General features: G+C 38.0%; 1 long non-coding RNA gene across 1 annotated transcript in view; it reads right to left on the minus strand.

The window, feature by feature from the left end:
• LOC143685017 (uncharacterized) overlaps positions 1-14,420 on the minus strand; it is a 24,809-nt gene continuing 10,389 nt past the window's right edge. The window contains exon 4 of the long non-coding RNA XR_013176324.1: positions 1-385. This is a non-coding gene — a long non-coding RNA (uncharacterized LOC143685017). The remainder of the gene's footprint in view (positions 386-14,420) is intronic.

Genomic DNA, 14,420 nt, shown 5'->3' on the forward strand with positions numbered 1-14,420 from the left:
TTTATAGAATAGAGTTCAGAGTTTGGTATGGGTTACAATTCCACAGTTTTAAGTTTTTCCTTCTAGCTGCTCCAAACGCCATAGATTCTTTGTTTGCTTTTTGTGGATACTAACCCTGAATTTCCTCTAGAAGCAATGTTTTAATATTCACTAATTCAATTTTCATAGAGTCTGTATAGAACATGCTCCTGTGAATAATGAGAATCACTTTTGTACCAGCAAAATCTTTGCACCGTTATTTATTGCATCTTGATAAACTTCTAATTGTAGAATTTCTGCAGCAGAACGTTCTTAGGTTGGGCCACCATCGGGTTTTAATCTGATTTCCGTGTCCCTATGTCTTCCTTTCACTTTATGCTGGGTTTAAAGCAAGAAGATCCTTACACTACAAGAGATTAGCAAGGAAAAATTATTAAATATTTCTATAAACTAAAAGAGTATTATAACATTCACCACAATGGTTCGTTTAATGAAATATTCCATTGAGCTTGACACAAGGACCACATTTTCAGCCTTTGTGAAATCCTTTCTAAACTGTTAACACAGTTGTTCCAAGACTCCACTCGACAATATCTAAAGCAGATGCTCATTTACATCTAATCCAATATAGTTTTAAGATGTCGCTCTAAGGAAGAAGTATTCTGTAATAGTCAGTCATTAAAATAAGACTGAAGAATTTAATTAGCTAGATTGAAGGATTTGTCAGTTGATAACCATATATCTGTATGTAGATCTGAGTTTTAAAAAAAATTCCTCTGGAATCATAGTTTTACCGTTTAGATTGTGTTTAATCCTACAATTGGCACAATTTTATGTACAAAATTAAAATTGTTATTAATAAGACAAATAAATTAAAAATCACTAATTAACAGCACTGAAATATATATCTCAGTGTGATTAAAAGGGGAAATGTTAGATTGTATATTTTGTAACAGAATAAAACATTTAAAAAAAATCCATTGAACTACATTCGCTACACAAACATTGGCCCCCTAAGTTAAACCAGGGACTGTAGTTAACTTTACAACCATAAAAATGTTCTATCAATTGTAACAAATGAGCCCCACCAATACAAGATGTTAATAATAGGGTGGTATATGGGAATCTGTATATTATGCATGGTTATTCAGTAAGCACTTTTCTCTAATAAAGCAAAAATAGTAAAAGAAAAAAAAATTCCTCTGAATATTCTTTTCTTCATGAACAAGTGACTTTTTAATTTTTTTCTTTTTCTTTTTCTTTTTTTATTGATATATATTATATATTCACAAACCATGCAAATATCAAAAGTGTACAATCAACAGTTCACAATATCATCATATTGCTGTGTATTTATCATCACAGTCGACTTTGTGTGTATGTATATGTGTGAAAAATAACATTGTTCTAGTTTCCTAGCTGCCGTAATGCAATATACCAGACACAGAATGGCTTTTTTTTTAAAGGGGAATTTATTACATTGCAAGTTTACAGCTCTAAAACTGTGAAAATGTCCAAATCAAAGCAAGGCTATAGAAATGTCCAATCTAAGGCACCCAGGGAAAGACACCTTGGTTCAAGAAGGCCAATGACATTCAGGGTTTCTCTCTACTGGAAAGGCACATGGCGAACATGGTGGTGTCTGCTTTCTCTCCAGGCTTCTTGCTTCATGAACCTCCCCTAGGGGTATTTTCCTTCTTCATCTCCAAAGGCTTCTGGCTGAGTGGGCTCTCGTGGTTGGCATGATTCTGCTGCTTTTTCCAAGAATGGTTCCCTCTTAAAGGGCTCCATAAGCAACCCCACCTTAAATGGATGGAGACACAACTCCATGGAAGCCATCTAATCAAAAGTTACCACCCACAGTTGGATGGATCACATCTCCATGGAAACGATCAAAAAGCTCCCAGCCAGCAATATTGAATAAGGATTAAAGGACATGGCTTTTCTGGGATCCACCATAGATTCAAATGGGCTGAAACATATACAAAAAGCGATAAATTTCGAAGCATATCGCCACAATTAGTTTTAGAACAGATTTCAGAGTTTGATATGGCTTACAATTTTCAAGTTTAGGTTTTCACTTCTAGCTGCATCTGAGAAAAGATGAAGTTCTAAAATACAAACAATATCTTCCTTGCAGACTAAAAGAAATATCAGTATAATGATTCAGCAATCATACCCATTTGTTAAACCCTACCTTCTCAGTATAACTCCACCATCACCTTTGATCTTTCTCCCAATCTTTAGGGCTATTTGGGCTATACCTATTCTAACTTTTTCACATTGGAAGGGGCTGTCGATAATATGGGACAGCGGGATGGAATTAGTTGATGCTCTGGAGAGTCTGGCTCCTCTGTGTTTCGGTACTTATCTGGTCCACAGACACATCTGGAGGTTGTAGGTTTCTGGAAAGTTAACCTAGTGCATGGAGAATTTTATATAATGTCCTAAGTGTTCTTTAGGATTGGCAGGAATGGTTTTGGTTGGGGTTTGGCAAGTTATGATAGGTAGCAAGGTCTAACTGAAGCTTGCATAAGAGTGACCTCCAGAGTAGCCTCTTGACTATAATTGAACACTCTCAGCCACTGATACCTTCTTTGTTATACTTCTTTTCTCCCTTTTAGTCAGAATGGCATTGTTGAACCCACAGTGCCAGGGTCAGACTCATCCCTGGGAGTTCTCTCTCATGCTGCCAGGAAGACTTTCAACCTTGGATGTCATGTTCCATGTGGGGTGGGGGTTGGGCAATGATTTCAGTTGCAGATTTGGGCTTAGAGAAAGAGAGGCCACAGCTGAGCAACAAAATAGGTCCTCTAGAAATAACTCTTGGGCATACCTATAGGTACTCTAAGCTTCTCCACTACATACTTAAGCTTCACAAAAGCAAGCCTTAAGATCAAATGTTTGGCCGATTAATTTGGGTGTCCCTAATGTTTGACACAGTGTCAGGAGTTTCCCTGGTAGTAAAGTTTGATAGCTCCATATTTTTTCCTCCTATCCCTCAAGGGACTTTGCCAATACTTTTTGATTATCTGCTTAACATACTCTGGAATTTATCCAGACATTACATTAAGCTATACAGAATTAAAGGCCCTCATTCTTATTCTGAGCTCCGTGTGTTTGGATTGTTTAAATGTTCTATCCAGATGGGTTGAGTTAGATTATGTGCTACAGAAAACTTAGGTTCTGAACAAAATAAACCTTTCTCCCTTTGGTCTTAAAGAATATAAGCTTCATCAAGAAAGTAAAAAGACAGCCTACAAAATGGGAGACAATATTTGGAAACAACATATCAGATAAAGGTCTAGTATCCAGAATTTATAAAGAGATTGTTCAACTCAACAACAGAAAGACAGCCAATCCAATTACAAAATGGGCAAAAGACTTGAACAGACACTTCTCAGAAGAGGAAATATAAATGGCCAAAAGGCACATGAAGAGATGCTCAACTTCCCTGGCCATTAGAGAAATGCAAATCAAAACCACAATGGTATATCATCTCACACCCACCAGAATGGTCATTATCAATAAAACAGAAAATGACAAGGGCTGGAGAGGATGAGAAAGAGGCACACTTATCCACTGTTGGTGGGAATATCAAATAGTACAACCACTGTGGAAGGCAATTTGGCAGTTCCTCAAAAAGCTAAATATAGAATTGCCATATGACTTGGCAATACCATTGCTAGGTATCTACTCAAAGGACATGAGGGCAAGGACACAAACGGACATTTGCACACCAATGTTTATAGCAGCATTATTTACAATTACCAAGAGATGGAAACAGCCAAAATGTTCATCAACAGACAAGTGGCTAAACAAACTGTGGTATATACATATGATGGAATATTATGCAGCTGTAGAACAGATTAAAGTTATGAAGTATGTAACAACATGGATGGACCTTAAGGACATTATGCTGAGTGAAATTAGCCAGAAACAAAAGGACAAATATTGTATGGTCTTACTGATATGAACTGACATTAGTGAATAAACTTGGAATATTTCGTTGATAACAGAGACCATCAGGAAATAGAAATTGGGTAAGATATTGGGTAGTTGGAGCTGAAGAGATACAGATTGTGCAACAGGACTGAATACAAAAACTCAGAAATGGACAGCACAATACTACCTAACTGTAATACAATTATGTTAAAACACTGAATGAAACTGAATGTGAGAATGATAGAGGAAGGAGGGCTGGGGGCACAAACGAAATCAGAAAGAAAGATAGACAATAAAGATTGAGATGGTATAATCTAGGAATGCCTAGAGTGTATAATGATAGTGACTAAATGTATAAATTTTTAAAATGTTTTTGCATGAGGAGGAACAGAGGAATGTCATTACTGCAGGGTGCTGAAAATAGATGGTAATTACTATTTTAAAATTTCAACTTATGTGTGAGACTAAAGCAAAAAATGTTTATTTGGTACAAAATTTATATTTTGACTAGAGCATTTCCTAATATAACTTATGTAGGTAGTTTAATTGAACACCATAAGTACATGGAACCTTGAGTAGGACATGAGAGTTTGTTGGTTTGTCCAGAGTGATGCCCCGATAAATCCCAGAGTGATTTGATCGGTGAATAAAAAAGTATTTGCAAAGTCCCCTTTGGGGAATTGTGAGAACAGGGGAAAGTTCAACCTCCCCAAGTTGAATCCTTGATATTCTCACAAGTAGTGTGGACAACCAAAGCTATAGGCTAAGCCCCCAGTTTTGGGGTTTGTTCATATGGAACTTAACCCAACAAAGGATAGGTCAAGCCTACTTAAAATTAGGCCCAAGAGTCACCCCCAAGAGAACCTCTTTTGTTACTCAGATGTGGCCTCTCTCTCTAGCCAATACAACAAGCAAACTCACCACCCTCCCCCTGTCTATGTGGGACATGATTCCCCAGGCATGTGGGCCTTCCTGGCAACGTGGGACAGAAATCCTAGAATGAGCTGAGACTCAGCATCAAGAGCTTGAGAAAACCTTCTCGACCAAAAGGGGGAAGAGTGAAACGAGACAAAGTACCAATGGCTGAGAGATTCCAAACAGAGTCGAGAGGTTATCCTGGAGGTTATTCTTACGCATTAAGTAGATATCACCTTGTTATTCAAGATGAAATGGAGAGGCTGGAAGGAACTGCCTGAAAATGTAGAGCTGTGTTCCAGTAGCCATGTTTCTTGATGATGATTACATAATGATATAGCTTTCACAATGTGACTGTGTGATTGTGAAAACCTTGTGTCTGACGCTCCTTTTATCTACCTTGTCAACAGATGAGTAGAACATATGGAATAAAAATAAATAATAGGGGGAACAAATGTTAAAATTTGGAAAAAAAAGAATAGACAAAGTTCTAACATACAAACAACATCTTCCTTACTCCGATATTCTGAATTACCTTAATCCTGACCTGATCGGCTTCATTCTTCTCTCTAAATAACAGATCATACATATATAAAACAGCCTCACAAAATCCAGATATAATGATTACCACTCCGAACTAAATGTGACTGCTATAAAAGCTTACAATCTTGGCCCTTGTTTTTTTAAGTATTTTCTAAATGCGACTAAACAATATTTGCTTTTGTTTGTGGCTTATTTTGTCTCATCAAATGTCCCACAGGTTCATTCACAACATTGTATGCCTCACAACTTCATTCCTTTTTGTAGCAGCACAATATTCGATCATATGTATACACCATCATTTACCAATTTACTCAGTCAGTGATTCTTCAGCCACCTCCATTCATTGGGCATTATACATAATGTCCAAAGTCAACAAACAGTCCATCAACACCCTCAATTTTAGATAATTTCACTGCTCCCACGAGAAAGATAGCCAATAAACACACCATCACCAAATAGGAGATCAAACCTCCCCTTGACACTTATCCCTCCCCCCATCATTTACTCCTTGTGTTGCTGTGGTACTGTTGATGTTTGCCTGTGAAACATAGCCCATAGCATGCAATAGGAGGTTTCCCCCTATACCCCAAATTTATACACTCTTGGTACAAGATTCATCCTTTTGTAGTAGTTCATGCAAGAAATTATTTATATTTGTAGTGGTAATCAGTGGGACACATGAGTCTATACAACCTCTTTCAATTATATTCACCTTCAAAATGGTAAAATTACTTATAGACTCACTAGTGAACACCTTCACTTCTATCTATTCCCTTCCATTTGAGTTCAACCTCATTAGCTACCTGTTCACCCATCCCCAGCTTCTGTGTATCTCTAGGTTCCCTATATTCTGTATTATAATTATCTGATTTTACCTTTGCCACAGTCATAAAAGTGGAATCATATCGTATCTATCCTTTTATATCTGGCTTATTTCACTCAGCATTTTGTCCTCAAGACTTGTCAGGTGCTTTAGGATGTCATTCCGTCTTACTGCCGCATAATATTCCATCGTATGTATATACCACATTTTGTTAATCCACTTGTCTGTTGATGGGCACTTGGACTGTTTCCATTTTTTGGTGATTGTGAATAATGCTGCTATGAACATTGGTGTGCAAATGTCTGTTTGTGTCACTGCTTTCAGCTCTTCTGGATATATACCCATGAGTGGTATTGCTGGGTCACAGGGCAACTCAATATTTAGTTTTCTGAAGAACTGCCACACTGTATCCATAGGAGCTGTACTATTCATTATATATTCCCACCAGCAGTGCATAAATGTCCCAATTTCTCTACATCCTCTCCGACATTCATAGTTTCCTGTTTGTTTAATAGCAGCCATTCTTATAGGTGTGAGGTGGTATCTCAATGTAGTCTTGATCTGCATTTCCCTTGTAGCTAATGAAAATGAGCATCTCTTCATATGATTTTAGTCATCTGTATTTGCTCTTCAGAAAAATGCCTATTCATATCTTTAGGCCATTTTATAATTAGGATGTTCTTTTGTTGTTGAGTTGTATGATTTCTATATGTATACAGGACATCAAACCTTTATCCAATGTGTGATTTCCAAATATTTTCTTCCATTGAGTTGGCTGCCTCTTCACCTTTTTGACAAAGTATTTTGAAGTGCAGAAGCACTTGCCTTTCAGGAGTTCCCATTTATCTATGTTTTCTTTGGTTGCTTTTGCTTTGGGAGGTAGCAGCTACCTTCGATTACTAGGTCTTGAAGATGTTTCCCTACATTTTCTTCTAGGATCTTTATGGTATTGGTTCTTATATTTAGGTGTTTGATCCAATTTAAATTAATTTTTGTATAAGGTGTAAGGTAAGTGTCCTCTTTCATTCTTTTGGCTACTGATACCCAATTCTCTCATGCCCATTTATTGAAAATACTATTTTGTCCCAGTTCAGTGGATTTGGGACCTTATCAAAGATCAGTTGACCATAGATTTGGTGGTCTATTTCTATACTCTGTATTTGATTCCATTGGTCAGTACTTCTGTCTTTGTGCCAGTACCATGCTGTTTTGACCACTGTGGTTTTAAAATAAGTTTCAGTATCAGGAAGTATTGATTCTTCCACTTCATTCTTCTTTTTCAGAATGTTTTTAGCTATTCGGGTTCTCTTTCCCTTCCATATGAATTTGATAACTAGCTTTTCCAAGTCAAAGTAGATTTTTGGAATTTTGATTGGTACTACACTAAATCTGTAAGACAATTTGGGTAGAATTGACATCTTAACTACATTTAAATTTCTGTCCATGAGCAGGGAATGCCTTGCCACCTATTTCGATCTTCTTTGATTTCTTTTACCAATGTTATGTAATTTTCTGTATACAAATCCTTTACATCCATAGTTAAGTTCATTCCTAATACTTGATTATTTTCATTATTTTAGATTAATTAGAAAATTATTTTTAATTTATTTTAGTTTCTATTTTGAATGGAATTTTTTCCTTAACAGACTCCTCGTTAGGTCATTGCTTGTGTATGGAAATATTAACTGATTTTTGCACATTAATTTTATATCCTGCCACCTTGCTGAACTTGTATATTAGCTCAAATAACTTTGGGGTAGATTTCTCAGGACTTTCCAAGTACAATATCATGTCATCTGCAAAAGTGGAAGTTGTATTTCTTCCTTTCCAATTTGAATGGAATATTTCTTTTCTTGCCTGATGGCTCTAGTTGGAACTTCTAGTACAATGTTGTATTAGTTAGATTCAGTTGTCAACTTGGCCAGGTGAGCGTACCTAGTCTTGTTGCTGAGGACATAAGCCAATGGTACGTGAACCTCATATGTTGCTGATTTACATCTGCAGTCGGCTAGGAGGTGTGCCTGCTGTTTGACTTAATTGGCTGGTGCTTAAATGAGAGACCTCAACGTAGCACAGCTAAGCAGCTCGGCATTCCTCATCTCAGCACTCGCAGCTCAGCCCAGGCCCTTGGAGATGGAGAAAGAAGTCACCCCGGGGAAAGTTGTTGGAACCCAGGGGCCTGGAGAGAAGACCAGCAGAGACCATCCTGTGCCTTCCCACGTAAGAAAGAACCTCAGTGGAAAGTTAGCTACCTTTCCTCTGAAGAACCAACAAAATAATTCCCCTTTTGTTAAAAGCCAATCCATCTCTGGTGTGTTGCATTCTGGCAGCTAGCAAACTAGAACAAATGTTGAATACTAGCGGTGGGAGAGGGCATCCTTGTCTCATTCCTGAACTTAGGGGGGAAGCTTTCAGTCTCTCATCAATGCTGGCTATGGGTTTTTAGTATATCCCCTGTGCCAGTTTGACAGGATTATGTCCCCTAGAAAAGCCATGCTTTAATCCGGATCCATCTTGTGGAGGCAGCCTTTTCTTTTAATCCCTATTCAGCACTGTAGGTTGGAAACTTGAATCTCCATGGAGATGTGACACACCTAATTGTGGGTATTAACATTTGATTAGAGGGAGATGTGACTCCACCCATTCGAGGTGGGTCGTGATTAGTTTACTGCCACCCTTTAAAAGCATCAGAGCCATGAGAGGGCCATGAGAACCATGAGAGCTCACTCAGCCAGAGGCTTTTGGAGATGAAGAAAGACTACGCTCCCATGAAACAAGAAACCTAGAGATGAGGATGGCAGAATAGGATAGATCAAGTTCACCTCTGCTCCAAAGTACAGCTAGAAGGGGATGGAAAGGTGACTGAGACAGCAATTCCAGGGTGTAAGTGACCTGGGAGAGTCTTCTGCAACACATAGGGAGGCCCTAGTTGCAAAAGCTGAGGAACAGAGAACTGGAGACTGTCTCGCTGGTCCAAACAGCCTAATACGGAAGCCTGGAGTCCTCAGGAGTACATGGACCAGGAGATGGGGATTAGGAAGTAAACCAAGGCATGTTCCTTGAATGTGCTACCCTCACTGAAGAAGCCCTGTGACCTGCAACATACCCACACCCCACACTGCACGCAGCTGAACCTTGTCACCTGCCCACATCCCCGCCCCAAGCACGTGCACACCTGCCCTAGGTCAACCCACCTCTCCTGCAAATGTGCAATCTTGCCCCGCCCCTCCCAAGCCCTACCTCCCTGTCCCTGCTTCCTGCAGCAGGTGCTTACCTCCATACCCAGGCCACACCTGCCCCAGCCCATATAGTTCTGCAAAACCGCCCTGCCCCCCTGGGCCATTCAGTTTATGGCCCTCCCAGATTTGCGCATGCACACAGCCTCTAGTCACACCCCCAGTTCTGGGCAAGTGCTGACATGCCCAGCTGGGCCACATTCACCTCCGGCCCATGCAGGCACAATGCTGACCCACTGCCCTGAGCTTTGCACATGTGCACAAAGGACCCTGCAGCCTATACCAGCACACACCAGGGCCCCATCCCCCAGATCCCTGCACTCACATAGCCACATACTCCCACTGCTGGCTGCCCATGCTCAAAAGCACCAGTGTAGCATCCCCAACCTGCACCTATAGCTTCACTGCAATGCATCACTGCACTGATATGCCCTGCCATGCACCCTGAAATCTGCTCCACATCCATCCCACAAATTCAAGGCTTTAGACTACTGAAGGAAATCAACTTCCAAAGTAAATCAATCAAGATATTTACATGCTATGAAGACAGCAGATCACTAAACATATCATGATGCAGACAGATATAACTCAGCCTAACAACCAAATTAAAACACCAGAGGAGACACAGATTTAGAACAACTAATCAAAGATGTTCATATAGCTCTACTAAATAAAATCAGTGGGATATCTAATAGCATAAAGGAGATCAAGAAGACACTAGAAAAGCAGAAAGCAGATTTGAAAGAATAAATATAAAAATAGCAGATATCACAGAGATTAAAGATGCTGTAGACCAAATGAAAAACATACTAGAGACACACAACAGCAGATTTGAAGAGTCAGAACTAGAGGACAGGACAATTGATTTCTAACACTCAAAACAGCAAACGGCCAAAAAGATGGAAAAATTTGAATTGGGTCTCAGGGATGTGATGGATAAAACAAAGCACACAAATGTAAGAATCATTGGTGTCCCAGAAGGTTAAGAGAAGAATAAATGGTTAGGAAGATTAGTTGAGGATATAATAGGGGAAAACTTCCCAACCCTTATAAAGGACCTGAATATGCAAGTCAAGGAAGTGCACCAAATTCCAAATAGAATAAATCCAAATAGGCCTTCCCCAATGCACATACTAATCAGTCTGCCAAATGTTGAAGAGAAGCAGAAAATCTGAAAACAGCAAGGGAAAAACAATCTACTACATACAAGGGTAGCCACATAAGATAGAGCTCAGACTACTTAACTGGCACTATGGAGGCGAGAAGGCAGTGGCATGATACATTTAAATGTATCCTGAAAGAGAAAGACTTCCAGCCAAGAATTCTGGACCCAGACAAATTGTCCTTCAAATCTGAGGGAGAGCACAAAATTTTTACAGACAAACAAATGCTGAAAGAATTTGAGAAGAAGAGACCAGCCCTACAAGAAATACTAAAGGGAGTTCTGCCAGTTGAAGAAAATAGACAGGAGAAGGAGATCTGGAGGAGGGCATGGAATTGAAGAGTACCAGTAAGAGCAACTTAAAGGATAAAAAGTGAAAGAGGGAAAAATATATGAAATCTGACAAATAAAATCCAAAAGATAAGATGGTGGATTCAAGAAATGCCTTTTCAGTAATAACTTTGAATGTTAATGGACTAAACTTATCAATTAAAAGATACAGATTGGCAGAATGGATTAAGAAATATAATCCCACTATATGCGACTTACAAGAGACCCATCTTAGACACAAGGATACAAATAGATTGAAAGCAAAAGGACAGAAAAAGATGTTCCACACCAGTTGTAGCCAAAAGAAAATCGGAGTACCTATACTAATATCGGACAAAATAGACTTAAAATGTAAAGACATAATAAGAGACAAGAAGGACACTATATATGAATAAAGGGGACAATTCACCAAGAAGAAATAACAATTATAAATGTTTATGCTCTCAATCAAGGAGCTCCAAAGTATATGAGACAGACATTGGTAAAACTGAAGGGAGCAATAGATGTTTCAATAATAATAGTAGGAGACTCCAATATACCACTCTCCTCTATAGATAGAACAATCAGACAGGGGATCAACAAGGAAATAGAGAACTTAAACAATTTCATAAATGAATTAGACCTAACAGATATATATAGGTCCTTACACCCCAAAACACAAAGATATACATTGTTTTCTAGTGCTCATGGAGATCATATGCTGGGACACAAAATAGTTCTTTATAAATTTTAAAACATTGAAATTATTCACAGCACTTTCTCTGATCACAATGGAATGAAGTTGGATATCAATAACCACCAAAGAATGAGAACCTTCACAAATATATGGAGAGTAAATAACACACTCTAAAACAACCAATGGGTCAAAGAAGAAATTGCTAGAAAAATCAGTAGCTGCCTGGAGATTAATGAAAACGAGAATACAACATATCAGAACTTATGGGATGTAGCAAAGGCTGTACTGAGAGGGAAATTTATTGCCCTAAATGCACATATTAAAAAATAAGAAAGAGCAAAAATTAAGGACTTAACTGCTCACCTGGAGGAACTTGAGAAAGAACAGCAAACTAACCCTAAAGCAAATAGAAGAAGAGAAATAATAAAGATTAAATCAGAGATAAATGAGTGGGAGAACAGACGAACAATAGATAGAATCAATAAAACCAAAAGTTGTTTCTTAGAGAAAATCAATAAAATTGACAGGCCACTAGTGAGACTGACAAAGGAAAAAAGAGAGAGGATGCAACAACCAAAATCAGAAATTAGAAGGGATGCATTAAAACAGACCCAAAAGAAATAAGAGAAATCATAAGAGGATACTATGAACAACTATATGCCAGAAAACCAGACAACTTAGTTGAAATGGACAAATTCCTGAAAACAAACATACGAGCTACACTGACTCAGGAAGAAATAGAAGATCTCAACAAACCAATCACAAGTAAAAAGATTCAATCAGTCATCAAAAATCTTCCTACAAAGAAAAGCCCAGGGCCAGATGGCTTCACAGGGGAATTTTATCAAACATTCCAAAATAAACTAGCACCAATCCCATTCAAACTTTTCCAAAAAATTGAGGAAAAAGGACCTCTACCTTACTCATTTTATGAGGCTAATATCATCTTAATATCAAAACTGGGTAAAGATAATATAAGAAAGGAAGACTACAGCCAATCTCCCTAATGAACATAGATGCAAAAATTCTCAACAAAATACTAGCAAATTGAATCCAACAACATATTAAAGTAATTACACACCAAGACCGAGTGGGGTTTATACCAGGAATGCAAGGATAGTTCAACAACAAAAAAATCAATTAATGTAATACAGCACATTAATGAATCAAAAAAGAAAAATCACATGATAATCTCGATTGATGATGAAAAGGCATTTGACAAAATTCAAAATTCTTTTATGATAACACTTCAAAAGATAGGAATCAAAGGTAACTTCCTCATTATGATAAAGGACAAATATGAAAAACCAATAGCCAGCATTTTACTCAATGGAGAGACTGAAAGATTTCCCCCTAAGATTAGGAACAGGACAAGGATGCCCTCTGTCACCACTATTATTCAACATTGTACTAGAAGTTCTAGCTTAGGCAATTAGGCAGGACAAAGAAATAAAAGGCATCCAAACTGGAAAGGAAGAAGTAAATCTTTCATTATTTGCAGATGACATGATACTATACATGGAAGATCCTGAGAAATGTACAACAAAGATACTTGAGCTAATAAACAAATCCAGCAATGTGGTGGGATATAAAATTAATGTGCAAAAATAGTAACATTTCTATACAAAAGCAATGATCTGAGGAGTCAATTAAGGAAAAAATTCCATTCAAAATATAGCAACTAAAAGAATCAATTACTTAGGAATGAACTTAACTAAGGACATAACGGACTTGTACACAGAAAACTACATGACATTGCTAAATATATACCAGAGACCACCTTAGCTGAGCCAGGAACACCTCTTCAATCTTGGAAACATACAATACACAATGTGATTACTGAATACAGTAACCTAACGCATGAACTTGGTTCCTCTTAATCACCTTCAGCCACAATTGGGCCACACATCCTGGTTCAAGTACACTTTTGAAGTCAGGATATTTATAACAGGTGTTTTCCCTGCATCTTAAGGTGCCAATCTAACAAAGTCTTGCACCAGTAAAGGGTTCATCCTGTTTCATTCTTATTTTATTGTATGAACTCTTTATATATTAAGATATATTTGCTCATTATAGATTCATTTGGGTGAATCTCTTGCTCGCAGGCTTAGGACTGACCAGAGTTAGGTTAAGGGTAAGAACTACTAGACAGTGCCAGGTACACCAATCTACAAGGGCCCATAAAGCTTCACTAGAAGTATAATGAGGAAGAAAATATTTTCTTCAAAACCTTCCTGTCTAGAGAATTCTGTATGTTATTGGAAGGAATATTTGATACAAACTGGGGAAGTACTTGGATGAAGTGATATTGAATAGTGTGGACCTGTTTTTTGTTTGTTTGTTTGGTTGGTTTGGTTTTACTGACTGAATTGCTTGAGAAGACACAGGAGATGCTGAGTGGTGTGGCCCCTGGGAGTCCTGCATACTTCCCTAAACCTCTCAAACTGTTCTCTAAAGAAAGGTACATCAATGTTAAATCACATGGGACTAAATGCTATTATTGGTAAACCATACTTTTTCTTTTAGTAACATTTGTACAAGTATTTGTACAAGTGTTATATTTTGGTGGCACCAGATATATAACTGCCAACATGTGTTTGAAAATTACCATTAACATTACTAACCCACAAAGAAAGGTGCAAATGTTTCATAAGTGTTAATTATGCTACCCAGGGAACCTAAATGTCTCAAATCCCATTCAGTGACTTGCAGCACTTTTTTCTGCCCCATCACACTAAAAGGTTATAGCTACCTACATTAGCATACATAGTTCTGGATGCAGTAGTTCCCAGAGGAGTGGGGTGAGGAGGC

The sequence above is a fragment of the Tamandua tetradactyla genome, chromosome 5, assembly GCF_023851605.1.
Source record: "Tamandua tetradactyla isolate mTamTet1 chromosome 5, mTamTet1.pri, whole genome shotgun sequence".
Classification (NCBI taxonomy): domain Eukaryota; kingdom Metazoa; phylum Chordata; class Mammalia; order Pilosa; family Myrmecophagidae; genus Tamandua; species Tamandua tetradactyla.